At 45.6% G+C, this 17506-nt stretch overlaps 1 long non-coding RNA gene and 1 other non-coding gene across 4 annotated transcripts in view; both read left to right on the top strand.

Annotated features, from left to right (window-relative positions):
- The first annotated feature begins 8291 nt into the window (after nt 1-8291).
- Nucleotides 8292-17506, top strand: part of LOC142827319 (uncharacterized) — a 40968-nt gene continuing 31753 nt past the window's right edge. The window contains exons 1-4 of one of the 3 annotated variants that reach the window (XR_016348955.1): nt 8292-8600; nt 10964-11013; nt 16385-16445; nt 16995-17419. This is a non-coding gene — a long non-coding RNA (uncharacterized LOC142827319). Of the gene's footprint in view, nt 8601-10963; nt 11014-16384; nt 16446-16994; nt 17420-17506 lie in introns of those variants that run through there. The other 2 variants (XR_016348956.1, XR_016348957.1) reach the window with 2 other exon arrangements.
- Nucleotides 11097-11183, top strand: LOC112543915 (small nucleolar RNA SNORD93). Its single transcript, XR_003087213.1, has one exon. It is a non-coding gene; the product is annotated as a small nucleolar RNA SNORD93 (small nucleolar RNA).

Below are 17506 nucleotides of genomic sequence, written 5' to 3'. Positions count from 1 at the left end.
TATATCCCTTGCTAGATGAGAGTCGTTTTGTGCCTTAGCATTTCAGATTTTGTCCCTACATGTTTGCGTTATTCTTTTGTATTCATCGGTAGCAATTTGTCCATATTTCCATTTTTTTAGGTTTTATTTTTTATTTTTTCAGGTCATTAATGAGCTCCTGATTTAAAGATGGGTTTCTCACCTTGAGGATATATGCCTTAATCCAGGGATGGCCAACCTCCAGCTCCGGAGCCACATATGCCTCTTCAGAAGTTAATATTGGCTCCTTGCTTAGGTACCAAATCCAGAGCTGGAGCTACAGGTGCCAACTTTCCATTGGGCCGGAGGGTACTGACTGTTCAACCCCCAGTTCTGCCCTAGGCCCTTTCCCCCTAGGATCCTGCCACTTCCTACCCCCTCCACTGAGCCTGTCAGACCCATGCTTCCCCCCTCCAGTGTCTCCCACTGAGAAAGAGCTGATCACAGTGAACAGGAGGAAAAGGAGAAGGAGGCACTGACCAGTGGGGCTGCCAGTGGGCGGGCTGTGCTGAGAGGGAGATGATCAGGGCTGGTGACATGTGACTGTGGCTCTTTGGCAATGTTCATTGGTCAATTCTGGCTCCTTCTCAGGTTTAGGTTGGCCATCCCTGCCTTAACCACTAGGCTATATAGTCATTGTCATTCTTCCTATGGCCCAATTTATGTTTAATTATTTAATAGAAAGTGGAAAAGCTTCAGCACAAGAAATTGAGTGGGACTCCCATCACAGCATCCTATACTTTGTGATTTGAGCTCTCATTTGAGCTGTGGGGAACCCCCATTCAAATCCCCTTGTCTTGTCAAGTAAGGGGAGGAACTGAGCCAGAGTCTTCCACAGCTGAGGTGAGTACCCTATCCAATGGGCTAAAGGTGCCTCTCCCACCCTGTAGCACCATTCTGTGTTAAGATACCCGAGGAGAACAGAATAAGCGCCTGCCTATGTCTAGACTATGTTCTATTTTTGAAAGAGAATATGCATATCTTCTTCCGATCTTACTTTCGAAAAAGGATCTTTCGAAAGTGAAAGTAGCATGGACGTGTTTCTTTTCGGGGAAAAAAACTTTTTCAAAAAAGCCCTCTCTTCCTTAAAAAATTAGGTTTAAGTGGTTTTTTTTGAAAAAGGGTTTTCCCCCCCAAAAAAAGCATACAGACTACTTTCATTTTCAAAAGATCCACAGAAATTTGCATATCCTCTTTCAAAAAAAAAACCCGTAGTTTAGACGTGCCCATAGAGAACAGCTTAAATACCTAAACTGTGACTTCAAGGCTATGTCTAGACTACCGGCATGTTTTGGAAGAAGTTTTTCCGAAAGAGATCTTACAAAAAAACTTCTTCAAAAGAGAGCGTCTACACAGCAAAAGTGCATTGAAAAAGTGATCTGCTTTTTCAAAAGATAGTGTCCATTCAGTGTGGATGCTATCTCACGTTTAAGCTGTGATTGCTGTGGACGGAGTAGCCACCAGGGCACCTGTGCTTTTTCCTCTTTCCTCTTCTTTTGAAAGAACTCCCTCTTCCCCATCCACAAATGCCTTTTTCCGAAAGAGCTCTTTCAGGAAAAGGCTTCTTCCTCGTAGAATGAGGATTACCAATGTCAGAAAAAACCCTCTGTTCTTTTGATATTTTATTTGAAAGAATGTGATTGCAGTGTGGATATAAGTGAAGTTTTTTTCAGAAAAACAGCCATTTTTCCAAAAAAACTCTGCAGTGTAGACATGCCCTAAGAGAGGATTCCTGGTAGTTACTGATTAGCCACTGGGATAGCAGGGCCTGTGCCCAGAAATACCTGGACCCTCTTAATTGGCCAGAAAAATGGGCGCCTCCATGTCCCAACCTACTCCACACACCCTCCTGGCGCTCTTGCTGGTGAGTGGGGTTGAAGCATGGGGTCTTTCCCATCCCCAGCTGCCAGCCTGTTTCTTCTGCTAGGATGTGGGGTCAGGGCACGGGAGGTTACTCCACTTTGCCTGCCCACCCAGCAGCAGAGTGGGTCAAGACCCTGTGTCCCAATCTTGGTCCTCAGCAGAAGCATGGGAGTAAGATAGAATGGGTGAGGGAGGGACTTCCACTTGCTCTGGCCCCACAAAACCATAACCTACCTCTGGCCTGGCTGTGCATATTGTAAACAGAGATACAGGCAGTCCCCGGGTTACGTACAAGATAGGGACTGTAGGTTTGTTCTTAAGTTGAATCTGTATGTAAGTCGGAACTGGCGTCCAGATTCAGCCGCTGCTGAAACTGATCAGCTCAACTTAAGAACCCCAGGCATCCCCAAGTCAGCTGCTGCTGAAACTGATCAGCGGCTGATTCCAGGAAGCCCGGGGCAGGGGCTTCCTGTAGTCAGCCGCTGGTCAGTTTCAGCAGCGGCTGACTTGGGGACGCCTGGGGCAGAGCAGCTGGGGTGCTGCTGGTTTGGTCCAGTAGCGCCGCCGCTCCTCGGCGCTACTGGACCAACCCAGCAGCACCCAAGCTGCTCTGCCCCAGGTGTCCTGATTCAGCCGCTGCTGAAACTGATCAGCAGTGGCTGAATCAGGACTCCTGGGGCAGAGCAGCTGGGGTGCTGCTGGGTTGGTCCAGTAGCGCCAAGGAGCGGTGCTGCGGGACCAACCGGCAGCGCCCCACCTGCTCTACCGCAGGCCCGGGGCTTTGCTCCACGTCTCCCTGGTTTGCTGGGGGGGGGCGCACTAGCTGCGTCCCCCCCCCCCAGCAGACCAGGGAGACGCTGAGCAAAGTGGCGGAGGACCCGGGTGGGACCGCGGCGCTGATCTGGCTCCTCTGCCCCTTCTCCCCCAGCAGACCAGGGAGACGCAGAGCAGCTTTTCTCGCACCGGAGGACGCAGGCGGCGGGGCCGTCGTCCGGGGCGAGAAAATCCCCGTTCGTAACTCGTAAGTCGGATCCGCGTAACTCGGGGATTGCGTGTATTGCTTTCCCTGCAGCCAAGGGTATGTCTAGATTACATGCCTCTGCTGACAGGGTCATGTAAATTAATCTACCCGACATAGTCAATGAAGCGGGGATTTAAATATCCCCCGCTTCATTAAAATAAAAATGGCCACCGCGCTGTGCCGGCTCAGCTGATTGTCGGCACAATGCGGCAGTCAAGACGCGGATCGGTCGACAGGGAAAGCCATTGTCGACCAATCCCTTATGCCTCGTGAAAGGAGGTTTACAGAATCAGGAATAACGCCTCTTCTGAAATAGCTATTTAGGAATACTGCATGTGTAGACCGAGCAGCTGGAGTTATTTCAAAATAATTGGCCTTCAGCTCTTCCCACAGGTGCCCTGCTGGCTCCTCTGTTCCCACTCATCTAAACTCTGTAGTCCCCGTTTCCCTGCAGCCCTTAAAGCTGGGGAAGGGGAAAGGGCTTGTGGCAGACAGCAGCCCCTGCTTTTCCTCTGCCACATCGCAGGAGCTTGCATAGCTGTCACTGCTGCAATGAGCCACCCCATGCTCTGTCCGAGCCCTCCACGGCTCCAGCCAAGCAGGAAGCAGGCTCCTAGCACCCTGCAAGGGGAGAAAAAAGGCACGCACCTTCCTGGTCTGGTGCAGAGATACTGGCCTTCATTGAGGTCTGGGGCGAGGAGGGAAACCCAAGATCTCTACACCACACACAGGAATGCTGACATCTATGGCTGGATGGCTGAGAGCCTGGGCACCAAGGGCTACATCCGCACCCAGGAGCAGGTGTGGATGAAAGTCAAGGAGCTCTGCCAGGCCTATGCCAAGGTCAGGGAGTGCAGCTCCCACTCCAAGGGTGAACCCCACACCTGCCCCACTCTATAGATCTGCACTGCATCCAAAGAGGTGGGTCAGTCCTCTTCCCCCCCTCCCCCCATAGTGGACTCAGGGCTGGAGACACTGGCTATCGCCCTCCTTGGGGACAGAGACGAGGAGGGGGAGGAGGAAGAGGAGGAGCTGGATGAGGCCAACACCATCACTATGCTCACCCAGTACCCCATGCTCTGGATGTCTCCCAGGCATCATCCAAGGCCGGGCAAAGCACATCAGGTCAGTGCCATTACTTTCCCTACACACACAGGGTGGAGGTGGCAGGTGGTGAAGGGCTGGGGCGCGCTCCTCACTCAGCCATCTCTGCCTGGGTATCACGCAGCAGCTTATGCATGTGGAGTGCCAATCTGGGGCACACAGCACCAGGAGGCTGCACCAGAGGACCTTTGTGCTATTGCTCAAAGGGTCTGGGGAGGCCTGCCATACTCCTGACTCCAGGAGCATCTGCCACTCACAGACACCTCACTCCAACACCCTGGCCCCCCATCCTCCAGTGGGTAGGGATGCTAGTTCTCTCCTCATGGGACACTGCCACTGCTGGACCTAGCATGTGCACAGCACAGAGGGAAGCCCAGCTACCTCAAGGCCCCCCTCCTACCCGCAGGATCCTAGTCTGGCCGGCACCTTCCCATGCCTGCTTGTCTCTGGGATGTGAGGGTAGTGAAGCTCCCCCAGGACATCTGGGCCCCTGTAGGAAAGGTCCCATTATCTAGGCCACAGATGGCCTTGCTGCAAGCATATCACCTTTGTCTGACCTGAGAACTGTTGGTCTCGGCTCACAGATGAGGGCAAGGGTTTAGGCTCAGTGTCTCCAGAGATGACTGAGAATCTCTCTGTTCTCCACAACCAGACCAGCTGCAAGAGGGGGACAGTCAACACCACCCATGGCAGCCTCCTGATTCTAAGTGAACTGTTGGTGCAGGAGAACCCAGGAGGAATTCCAACAGGAGCATTTTTCCACACTGTGAGCCCTGCACCACACCCTGGACCGAATGCTGGAGGAGGACAGCCAGCTGCAGCAGGAGATGCTGGATCAGGGCCACACCATCTGCATGGCTGTACAAGGACTCATCACCAGCATGGTGCCTGCTCCTGCTGCTGCTTCTGCCCCTGCTCCTGCCCCTCCTGCTTCTTCCCCTAGTTCCCCCCTGGCCGCCGCGGTCCTCGCACATGAGGCAGTGGGACTGTTAGAGGGACTCTAATGTTATAATGTTGATCTGTTCATAATGGTTATAGTGCAATTGTTGTGTACAGAATTTGGGTAAGGTGCACACTTAAAATGGCGATTGTCATCAGTGACTGGAAAACAAAATGGAGATTGCCATCAGAACTCCGTGGAAAGATCTGGACTTGTTTCCCGCCAGAAGTCTTTGCGCTCATTACCAGCATATGCACATGGCTCACAAAAGCTGTGCACAAGGCATGAAGAGCCTTGCACCAGGCACGCAGATCCTTTGCACCCAGCCCTTACACAAGTTTTCCCGCCAAAGGTTCTACAAAAGTACTGCACCCCAAGGGAGGGTGTGGTCAGTGTTCCAGCTGTGTCTGTGAGGACAGCATGTGTCAGAGAGGGAGCATCTACGCCACTGATATAAATCTTGTATACACAAATATAACCCACGGGGTATACAAGACTTCTGTGCTGGGGGTATATTTTCTGGGGGTATATTTACGGTGCGGGGTTCCTGTGCAGCCGCAGGAAGGGGCAGGGGGATGAGCACTCCCCCGCCCCTTCCTGTGGCTGCGCAGGAACCGGGGGATGAGCGCTCTCCCGCCCAGAGGCTGGCAGCTGTGCAGCCACAGGAAGAGGCAACGGAGAGCTCACCGCCTGGGGTATGTCTACACTACCCTCCTAGTTCGAACTAGGAGGGTAATGTAGGCATACCGCACTTGCAAATGAAGCCCGGGATTTGAATTTCCCGGGCTTCATTTGCATAAGCGGGGAGCCGCCATTTTTAAAACCCCGCTGGTTCGAACCCCGTGCAGCGCGGCTACACGGGGCTCGAACTAGGTAGTTCGGACTAGGATTCCTATTCCGAACTACCGGTACACCTCGTGGAACGTTCCACGAGGTGTACCGGTAGTTCGGAATAGGAATCCTAGTCCGAACTACCTAGTTCGAGCCCCGTGTAGCCGCGCTGCACGGGGTTCGAACCAGCGGGGTTTTAAAAATGGCGGCTCCCCGCTTATGCAAATGAAGCCCGGGAAATTCAAATCCCGGGCTTCATTTGCAAGTGCGGTATGCCTACATTACCCCGCTAGTTCGAACTAGCGCGGTAGTGTAGACATACCCCTGGTGAGTAAAAAAAATTCTGAATGCCCCACACCTGAGTATACCCTGTGGAGAGGGGGTGGTGGTGCGGGATATGTAAAAACGAATATAACCCGCAGGTTATATTTGCTATATTACGGTACATTGTTTATAACAGGGGTGGCCAACCTGAAGCTCTCGAGCCGCTTGCGGCTCTTTGATTACAGAAATGTGGCTCCTGCTGGTCCTGAGCTACGTGCCAGGACTGCTCATGGCCAGCCGCTCTGCACATGTGTCCCAGCACCTGGAGGGAGAAGCGCATGGTGGCAGCGGCCCCAGGACCCAGGCATTAGGTTAGAGCAGGGGGGAAGGGGTGCCTGGCTCTGGGGGAACGGAGGGGGATTGGGTTAGAGCAGGGTGGGCTGAAGCACCTTAAACTCAAGGTCTTCATGGATACAAATAGCAATTTTACACTTCAAATTATTGTATTATATTCAAACAAGACCTGAAAAAAATATTATAAAATATACCTAAAACATAATCAATACAAATAAATAATTACGCCTTTCCGATAGAAGTACATTTTCTTTGGTGGCCCCGAAAGCTATCAGTTTTCATTTGTGCGGCCCTCAGTAAGCTTCGAGTTTGACATGCCTGTGCTAAACATACAGACACAAATACCCTGAAAGTCAAAAGGCTTATAGCTAGCTTCATAGATAGCTTTCCAAAAGGAGTTGAATGTATTTTATCCTACTCCACATTGCCCAGTCATAGTGCAAACAACCTGTGTTAAGCCAAACTCATTTTTTAAAATGAATTCAATAAATATTTATTTTTATAAATAGTGTAGGAGTAACAGCATCCCTATGTTTCAGTGTCATTTGTGAAGTTAATGAATTTGTTGGATTGAAATTTGCTTTATATATATATATATATTCAAATCAGTTAACAGTCTTCTTTGATTGACACATGTCCATTCCACTGTGCATCCAGTACACAATTGTCAGAGGTTTTTTTCCCTCCGAGAAATGGGGAATGACTGGAGTAGGCTGGAAGCAATGCAGTCCCACAGACTGAACAGCGCATAGGATTTAATAAAGTTCTACTTATTCATCTTAACCTGCATTCAGCTTCATCCTTTGCAAATGAAACAATATCCAAGCCATGCCAAAATGACATGATAAAATGGGACACAACAATATTGAAATTGGATTCTTAACTGGGAGCCCTTAATATCATTATAGCACAATAAGGGAGCTAAAAAAGCAACAACAATCCAGTGGTTGTTCTGGTATGAGGAAGAGGTGTCATTCCTTCTGAGACCGAATTTTTTTTTTAACTGTAGCTAGTCTTACGCAATACTGTAACTGTAACAGGTTTTAATGCCTGTGCAGGAGGGTATGGAGAAGAGAGTGCCATATCTGCAGAAGCTGCTTCCCTTTATTTTCACTCACCCCCTTTGAATTCAAATAATGAGTTTCCCGGCCAAGACACTTACCCGCTGTTCCCTATTTCCTCCACTTGTGTATAATTTAACTAAAAGCTGCTGCTGCGAGGCTTGTGTCACTCACTTCTAAAGTAGCACACTAGCAGCACCGAGCTGGGTGTACTACAAACCTCTCATTTAGCTTCCTCTGGGTGTGTAGTAAAGAGTTGCTAAATGTTGCAGTCCTTGCTGTACAAGGCAAACGGCAGCATTGGAACAATCTTTATAGTGGGAGAATCTGAAAGTCATTCAACAAAACTGCATATTCCCTGAATATGATGGAAACTACGTTAAATCAGGCAGTGCTGCTACACCCCCATTATCCCTACTCCCAACATCTTGATGGCACACACACTTTTCAGACAAATAAGAGAAAGCCTTGTCTGAACAGCTGGTCATCTAAACTTAGGCAGTTATCTGAAACTTATCATGGAGGGGATGAAGAGAAAGCTGTAAATTAAGAGTAAGAGGAAAAGTTTTCCATCTCTATCAAGACTCAGAAGATTTAATACTATATTATAAATTGCATAGCCCCCCACCCCCTTTACATAGGGTGTGTCTTTCTTATCCTTCAGTGCCTGTTTTTGTGCATCATTGAGCAGAGTAACAATGAGAACTAGTAAGACATTGGAGTATTCTATAGGAATAACTTAAGCTAGGGCAAAATGCAGGACAACTTAAGCTAGGGCGTTTGGGCAAACTGAGGGGGAGGGGAACAGGGTGTGCCTAATGTAAAAGTATCTACTTCAGCAGTTATATATTCCCATATTTGGCTACTGTTATACCTAGCATGCCAGACAGAGAGGCGTCTCTACAGCATGGTATCAAGATGACAGCTCTGAAAATGAGAGAGAGAGAGAGAGAGAGAATGATGAGTCATCTTCCAAGCAAGTTTGAACCAGTGTGCAAAAATATTTTAAAAAACTGGTCTAGACAACTAGTCCATAAGAAAGAGCAGAAGGTAGTGGAATCATAAAAAGACTGTTGCATGCTAAGAAGAAAGGGAGCTGGACTAAGAAGAAACTGTGACTGCATCTGCTTGGGAAACAAGTACGGTGAGGATTCACTATGTGCGTAGCTTTGCCCAAAGAAGAGGGTCAGAGACAGAACTTTGCAGCCATGCTGTAGCTACTATTTCATATGTAAAACTGAAAGTTCTGTCTCTCTTAGTGCTACAATGTTAGTCTGGGAAGTAGTTACATTTACTTAACTGTAATTTTTTATGTTTTTAATGAAGGCAAACTGATTTTGCAATGAGTGACAAGTATGGTGCTGTAATTTATTAGTGTATTATCTGTGAGAGAAGGAAAACTGACTTCTGACTAACACGGCTTCAGACTAACATGGCTACTCCTCTGATACTTGACTTCTGACTGTAATGCTGGCAGAAGCCATGTAGAGCAATAACCTAGACTTGCCTAGCTGAATGGCAGAGAAAAGTCTTGAAGGTGAGGCAGAGGAGGACATTTGGTGACAAATACAACTTTGAATTTCTCTTCCCTTTCAAAAATTTGCAGTTTATACAGTCAGTGATGTGCCTGAGTGGAGAGTTCATTTCCTGTATTGATGACAAAAGGATTTAACAGAGACTACAAGAATAAGAAATTATGCTAAGTAAAAATTCATTAGCAGCTCCTGTGTTACAGCAAATGGTTCTGAAAGCAACTTATTTTTTAGGGGGAGGGAATAACTCAAGTTGTTCATAAAAACTCACTGAAGGACTCTGACTTGTTTTAAAGATGAGGGAATGGGTTTGTATTTGTTTAGGTAAAACTCAATCACTTGAATCCCACTGATTGCCTCTAGGAAGAAACATTCTGCAGAATGGCTCATCCTGGTAAGAGAGAGAGAGCACCCCCAAGAGCCCAAAGAATTCCAGAACTTTCAGATAATCTCTGCAAAGGAATCCCAGCCTTTATAAAGTGCTGTGGCACCAGTCTAAAGCACTACCTTTTACAGTAGTGTTATTGCAGTGAGGAGGTATTTTAGCTCCAGACTAGCTTCTGTTACAAAGAAATTGTCTAGAGAGCTCTGCAGTCTCTGTGAGATGCCTGATTCTGAGGTTTCCTCTTCAAAACCATTATCAAGCAAACTCCATGAAACTCATCTGCTCTGAAAAAATAAAGGTCTGAGCAGACTCAGTGGCAATTGAACTCATAATTTAAAGGACTCTATTGTAAGTATTTCATACTTAATGCTTAGTCCACAAAAGTGCTATAGTAGTACATGGAAATAAAGAACAGAAGGAGGCAATAGAAACTGAGCAAACTTCTGTAATATGCTCCTATTGGCTTGGCAATAGTAACTGGAACAATAAATAGGACCTTACTCAAAGCCAAGTTGTCATTTCTCTGTATCTAACCCAACCCCAATTTAGCACACCTAATCAGACAATTCAGTGGAGTCCTGTGGTGCTTGGTGCAGCATTGTGAGCTAGGGAACACACGCTGCTGGTTTGCAAAGATCACACTTCACAAAATGGATAAGTGAGGTGCTGTGATTTCCCTAAGGGTGACAGCTTGTATTGTGTGGGAAGTGTCATCTTAATGCTACATTTCCTGTTTTTCTCTTGTAATGCTACATTTCTTGGATTTTCTGATGTTTTGGAAATTATCACATTCTGAAAGGATCTAAGGAGCACAGGGCACTGTTGAGTTACTACAACTTTTACTCCATGTTAAAGATTGTTAAAGCTCATGATACCATCTACATCAGTGGTCCCCAAACTTTTGGGGCTGCCGGGCGCCCGGGGACAGGGCCGCACATGCATGGTGTGCCTGGGGGTGGGGCCGTGCATGTGTGTGTGGGGGGCACCGCACATGCGCCCGGGGGGCTTAAGAATGGCTTGGGCCAGCCCTTGTCACTTGGTGGACGCACATAAATGCCCTGGCAGGCGCCATGGTGCCCACGGGCATTGCGTTGGGTACCACTCATCTACATGTTTTGTTAGTCTATAAAGTGCTACCAGACCATTTGTTGTTTTTAAAGATTTTTGTTTTATATTGCATTTGGTGCCCTTTGGATAGTCACATACATTCGCTATTGCACGCTTCTTAAAAAGTCATATTGTAAAATGCCAATTAAGAGAAAATTACTGACATGATCAGGGAAGAGGAAAAATAAGCAGAATGTTTAGCTGGCTATTTATTTAACGCAATAAGAACCCAACTAAACTAGATCAGTGTTAGCAATAAAAATGATCCTGACAGTTAAGCATTTAAATCCATTAAGAGAATGAAGGTTTTCTTTACAGTCACTGAAACCAGTGAGAGAAATATCTATCTGAGGAAAGCCAGTATTCAGCAATACTTCATTGTGACCTTATGAGAAGAGCTCCTGTCTTAATTGACTATTAACTGATAAATTTCTGCACAAAGTGTTCAAATGCAAAATTCAACTTTTTCTCTCTCCTTTCCAGGTTCAGTAATGAAGATACAAATAGTTGGTTAACTGCTGCTTCCAGTAAAGGTATCTCTCACAAGAATTTACTTAACTTTCAGTGCTACACCTTATTAAATATTGTTGATGTATACTATTGTGAATGGAATTTCTGGCCAAGGATGAAAACCATGATCTGATTGCATATGTTTACAAAAATATGCACAAGTCTGATGGGTTAAAGGATTTACCTGAGGCCAAACTGACATCCATGATATGTTTAAGTATTTGTTTTTAAATTCAACCTTATTATTATAATTATTGCTATTATTTGCACTTCAGCTAGTGAAAGCATAACCTATTTAGTAGGATTTTTCTGGAGAATATCCAGTTGTAACCTGTTATTTGCTTACAAACCAGCAAATAGGTCAGAAAAATAAATTGCTAAAGAGTTAATATAAAAATTTTACAGGATTAAGTTGAGTGCATTTATTTTCAGCTATGTTTTTTACCTGAACTAGAAAAGAGAAGATAAGCCTTGACTACGCTGTAAGTCTTTGCTTTTAACCTAGTTAGGGCATGCCTGTACAGTAGGGCTGCATCTAGACTGGCAAGTTTTTCCACAAAAGCAACCGCTTTTGCGCAAAAACTTGCCAGCTTTCTACACTGGCCACTTGATTTTGAGCTAAAGCACTGACGTTCTACTGTCTAATATCAGTGCTTCTTGCGCAAATGCTTTGACGTTCCTGTTCAGGCAAAAGCCCTTTTCTGGAAATGTTTTTGCACAAGAGGGCCAGTGTAGACAGCTAAAAACTGTTTTGCACAAAAAAGCCCCGATGGCGAAAATGGTGATCGGGGTTTTCTTGCGCAAAACCGCGTCTAGATTGGCACTGACGCTTTTCCGCAAAAAGTGCTTTTGTGCAAAAGCGTCCGTGCCAATCTAGATGCTCTTTTCTGCAAATGCTTTTAACAGAAAAATGTTTCCGTTAAAAGCATTTGCAGAAAATCATGCCAATCTATACGTAACTTAGGGCTAAAGCTGAAATAAGCTAGGCAACTTGAGCTACATCAATTGTGTAGCTTAAGTCAAAATAGCTTATTTTGGTTTTTGGCACTGTCTACACAGCAGGCAATCCATGGTAGAGACCTCTTCCTCCGACTTCCCTTAGGCTACATCTAGAGGTATCCCAAGAAAACTCCACTGCATCCAGGGAACATTTTTTGCGGAAGAGCAGACGCGCTCTTTCAGGAGGCCCTGTATTCACGAGGAATAAGGACTATTCTGAAAGAGGAGGTTTTTCTGAAATTTGGCCCAGTGTAGATGGGCCAAATTTCAGAAAAGCCTCTTCTGAAAAAAACATTTAAAAAAGGTGCGCAAATTGTGGAGCGCAATTGGCATACCTTTTTCTGATAAAACTCCATAGTCTAGACCTGTGGTCCCCAACACGGTGCCCGCGGGGACATTTGCATGTGCCCGCCAGGTGCTCGGGGCTGGCCTGGCCCCGGGCACATGGCGCACGGTGAGCGCCGGCCCCGGGCGCGCGGCACTTGGCGGGGGGAGCGCCGGCCCCGGGTGCGCGGCGCTTGGCGGGGGGGAGAGCGCCGGCCCCAGGCGCGCGGCGCTTGGCGGGGGGGGGGGGAAGAGCGCCGGCCCCGGGCGCGTGGCTATGGGAGGGCCCCGCCCCCAGGCAGGCAGCTATGGGGGGGGCCGCCCCCGGGCGCGCAAGTGTCCCCGCTCCCTGGCGCCCGGCGGGCAAACGGCCACGCCCCCTGGCACCTGACAACCTCAAAAGGTTGGGGACCACTGGTCTAGACATAGCCTTACTCGTAAAATGAGGGTTACAGAAGTTGGAGTAAAAAGTTGAAACATGTTGAAATATATTTCAACATGTTGGAATAGCTGCTTGTAGTGTAGACACAGACTATGTTATTTTGGAATAACATCAGTTATTCTGAAATAATACTGGTAAGCAGATGTACCCTTAGGGTACGTCTAAACTACACGCTTCTTTCAAAAGAAGATTTTTTGAAAGAGATCATCTAGACAGCCACAACTTTTTCAAAAAAGCAATCCGCTTTTTTGAAAGAGCACCCAGGTAATCTGGATGCTCTCTTTCGAAAAAGCCCTCTTTGCAGTCAAGAATGCCTTTTTTCGAAAGAGCTCTTTCGAAAAAGGTATTCTTCCTCATAAAATGAGGTTTACCACTGTCGAAAAAACCACCATTTTTTTTTATTTTATTTCAAAAGAACGCAGTGGCAATCTAGACACAGATGAAGTTTTTCAAAAAAAGGCCACTTTAAAAAAAAAACAAAAAAACCTGTAGTCTAGACATAGCCTCAGTGTTTATATAATCCATCTCTTGGTATAGTGTGTTGACATAATACACTTTTAAAATGACTGTGTAAATAAAGCACTGAAATTGTGTTGACTGCATTTCAAAATTGTACATAAAATTATATTATATAATTATGGCCTACATGTGCTTTGATATAATAAGAATATGGAATTGGAGCTTTTGAAAAACAAAAATTGTATTAAAATGCACAGTTTCTTTATTTCAATATTCACTTACTGTAATTGTCATTCTCTAGTCTCTGTGGGTATGTCTACACTACCCCCCTAGTTAGATCTAGGGAGGCTCATGAGGGCGACTGAAATTCCAAATGAAGTGCGGGATTTAAATATCCCACGCTTCGTTAGCATGTTCCCGGCCGGTCGCCATTTTAGAAATTGACTAGCCCAAAGTAACTGCCCACGTCTACATGCGGCAGTGAAATGGGATTCCGAATTAAAGCCCTAAATCGAATTAGCTGCTCTTCCTCCTGGAATGAGGTTTACCAGTTAATTTGATTTAGGGCTTTAATTCGGAATCCCGTTTCACTGCCGCGTGTAGACGCAGGCAGTTACTTCGGGCTAGTCAATTTCTAAAATGGCGACCGGCCAGGAACATGCTAATGAAGCGCGGGATATTTAAATCCCGTGCTTCATCTGCAATTTTGGTCACCCTTATTAGCCTCCCCAGATCAAACTAGGGGGCTAGTATAGACATACCCTGAGACAAACGAACAAGATGATGCTAAAATGAGAAAACTCACGGTAATACTGCTACATGAAAGTATTTGCACTTCAGTTGCATAATTAATTTTAAAAAGATTATGAGTAGTCCAGTAGCAACTTACAGACTAACAAAAATATATACAGTATCATGAACTTTCTTGGGTGAAACCAACTTCAGTCAGCTTATCTGAAGAAATGGGTTTTGCCCATGAAAGCTCATGATACTAAGGTCCACAGGACTACTCCTTGTTTTTAAAGTTACAGACTAACACAGATACCCCTCTGAAACTTTTCAGAGATGAATTCCCATTTACAATGACATTGAGACTTATGAAACTATATACTTATGATACTATATATATTTGTTAGTTTCTCAGGCTATGGTTACACTACCTTTTTTTGCGGAAGAAGATACGCAAATCACACATGCATTTGCATATCTCTTCCGATTCTTTTTGCAGAAGAGGTTTTGCCAATAAAAGGCCCCAGGTAAACGGGGCCAAATGTTGGGAAAAAACCCTCTTTCGTAAGACCCCTTATTCCTCATAAATCAAAGTTTACAGGGTCTTACGAAAGAGGGTTTTTTTCCCCAACATTTGGCCCCGTTTACCTGGGGCCTTTTATTGGCAAAACCTCTTCCGCAAAAAGAATCAGAAGATATGCAAATGTGAGCATGATTTGCATATCTTTAGCAAAAAAAATGGCAGTGTAGCCAGAGCCTCAGGCTATGTCTACTCTACCAGGTTATTTTGAAATAACTCCTGAAACAACTATTTCAAAATAAGTTTATTCCTCTTCGCAAGCAGGAGTTATTATTTTGAAATAACAAGCCTGTTCCTTTGAAACAACAGGTTTGGTAGTGTGGATGCTTGCCTTGTTATTTTGAAATAAGGGGAGTTGAATCAAAATAACTCCTCAATATAGACCTGCCTTAAGGTGCCACAGGAATACTCATTGTTTTTAAGTTACAGACTAAACATGGCAAAAATAAAAAAAGAATTAATGGAGATTGCCTATCTCCTAGAACTGGAAGGGACCTTGAAAGGTCATCAAGTCCAGTCCCCTGCCTTCACAGCAGGACCAAGTACCATCCCTGACAAATTTTTGCCCCAAATCCCTAAATGGCCTCCACAAGAATTGAACTCACAAGCCTGGGTTTAGCAGGCTAATGCTCAAACCACTGAGCTATACCTCCCTTTGAGACTGCTTTAAAAAAGAAGTACAGACTTTTTGAGGCTGTCGGGGAGGGACATCTAAAAAGTTCTACAGTAACCAGAAAATGGAACATGAAGTTCTGGGAGGGAAGGTATCAGAAGGAGGAAGAATAGGAAAAGTGAAAGAATGATCTCAAAGGTTTGCAACATCAAGTGCACTAGGAATGAGCATTACTGGGTCGGATGGTTTTCTGCTATGGCTTGAATTTGGTTATTTTTAAAAGGACACTTTCATGTTCTAGGCTAGTAAATTAAAAAAAAGACTGTTACAGTTACTACAAATGTTTCTGTGTCCACCTGTGAAGGAACCAAGATATTCAAGTATTTGTTATTCACAGTGCTTTTTTTGTATAAAAAAAGTGCCAATACTCCAGGGGGAAAAGTTGTTGAGCTCTGACTGGAGGTGCTGGTACTGCATCTGGAGGTTATAATTCATAATCTACCTAGTTTCCCATACTATCTCCACCACTGAGATATCTGAGTAGCAAATCTTAGGTCCGAACTGTATTTCATATGCTAGCAAAGTTCCTGTTCAAATAACAGAATTTTTGGTTGGGTGAAGTGTATGGAATCTATACAGAACTAGCCAATTAACCTGTCATAAGATGGGATTTTCAGGTCTCTTCTCCACGTCGGTCTTCACTCCTGAGCCTCCGGTCTCTCTCTCTCTCTCCCCTCCTCCTCCTACCTCCCCTTCTCTCTCAGCTCTTCTCCGCCTTCTGCTTCTCTCTCTCTCTCTCTTTCTCTCTCTTCTCCCTCTCCCTTTCTCTCTGTCTCCATCGGGGATGTACGCTTGTCCAGGCCCCGCCCCCTGACTGTTCCCTCTGGGCGGTGCTGTTGCCTCCGGCCGTGACGCTCGGCTGACTTCTGCGCTGCTCAGCCGGGCCGACATGCAGGAGGAAGCGGCGCAAGCGGCCGTTTGGGCCCCACGCTCCCCATGCAGCAGTTTGTGCCTGATCCAAATCCTATTCATTTCATAAGCTTTGGGTTGGGCCCTTGCAAGCATTGTAATACAACAGGTTCTACAAAGATGACTTGCAAAGAGGAAAAACATTTGTGTGCCCACTTTTGCTTCTTTAACATGTTCGAAGATTTTCTTGCCACCCCCCATCTTCTCTCAAGAAAAAAAAAAACTGTTTGAATAACTTTAGGAATATTGAGCTTTCTCCTTCCTTCCCCTCCCCTACAGATCCTCTTAGGAAATCTGAGTGGGACCTTTTCCAAGCTTGAACTGAAAAGGCCCTGGGAAGGTACTTGTTTTTACCTGCTATTTTGGTTTCAATCCATTAGATAGGATTGAAAGGGGGTGTCTGTAAAGTAAAGTATTACATTGGTAATCTGATTTCAATAGCTTGCATAAAAGAAGCCTACATAAAAAGACAGCAGCTTCAATCACATGTGCTTTCCATTGCTTCCTATAAAACGCTATGTTGACTCCTAAATCAAAGCTTTTTGCATAAGATGGCCATAAAGACCAAGCAGACTTAAACCATGAAAACATTATATTCTGCATGTGCATGCATGGTCTTTTTTTTGGGGGGGGGGGGGGAACACTGCAGAGCTTGGGCAGGCAAATGTATTCAAAATGAATCTCCTATATCTCACAGGTTGGTTAGTCAGATCTCAGCTTGGGTGAATTGTCATAACTATCGACACGGGCTGAAGTTCTTCTCCTAGCTCATGCAATTCTTCAGGCATTGGAAAGGCCAAAATAAGCCACTTTCCTTATTATATTACAAAGACAAACAGTAAGTTATAATTAAGTGCAAATTAAAGCCAGCAAATTTTTCATCTTTTAGGTCTGAAGAAGTGACAACATTAGGATTTCCTCAAAGACCTTTTCATCTCGGCTTAGCCAAAACACCTCTCCAGTTCTGGAATAACTTTATCCAGCTCTCTCAAATCCAGGAGATCAGCTCAACTCTGGATTCGTCACTGAAGTTTTGTTACTGGCATACAATCAATCAAACTACACTGGAGTTGATCAGACTCAAGTGTAGCAGGTGGGTACAGGGTATATTGCACCTTCAACATTCATAATCAAGCTTATATACGCAATTTAACTTAAAACAATTGGTTAATGTCACTGTGACTGCTCTACTAATTTTGTACCAATCTCTGTCCAGAACATGGACTGTTTACAAGCTGCAAAGTCTACTAGTAAGCAAAGCAGCAGCTGCAAATATATCACTCATTAATTGTGAGTACCGTATTTTCCGGCGTATAGGGCGACTGGGTGTATAAGACGACCCCCTATCTTTTTAATTAAAAGATAGGGTTTCATCTTATACCCCAGCGCCCCTCCGCCTCC

The sequence above is a fragment of the Pelodiscus sinensis genome, chromosome 2 (genome assembly GCF_052426305.1).
Source record: "Pelodiscus sinensis isolate ZL-2025 chromosome 2, ASM5242630v1, whole genome shotgun sequence".
Taxonomy (NCBI): domain Eukaryota; kingdom Metazoa; phylum Chordata; order Testudines; family Trionychidae; genus Pelodiscus; species Pelodiscus sinensis.
Note: the sequence above shows the minus strand (reverse complement) of the source record. Positions and strands in the feature narration are given on the sequence as shown.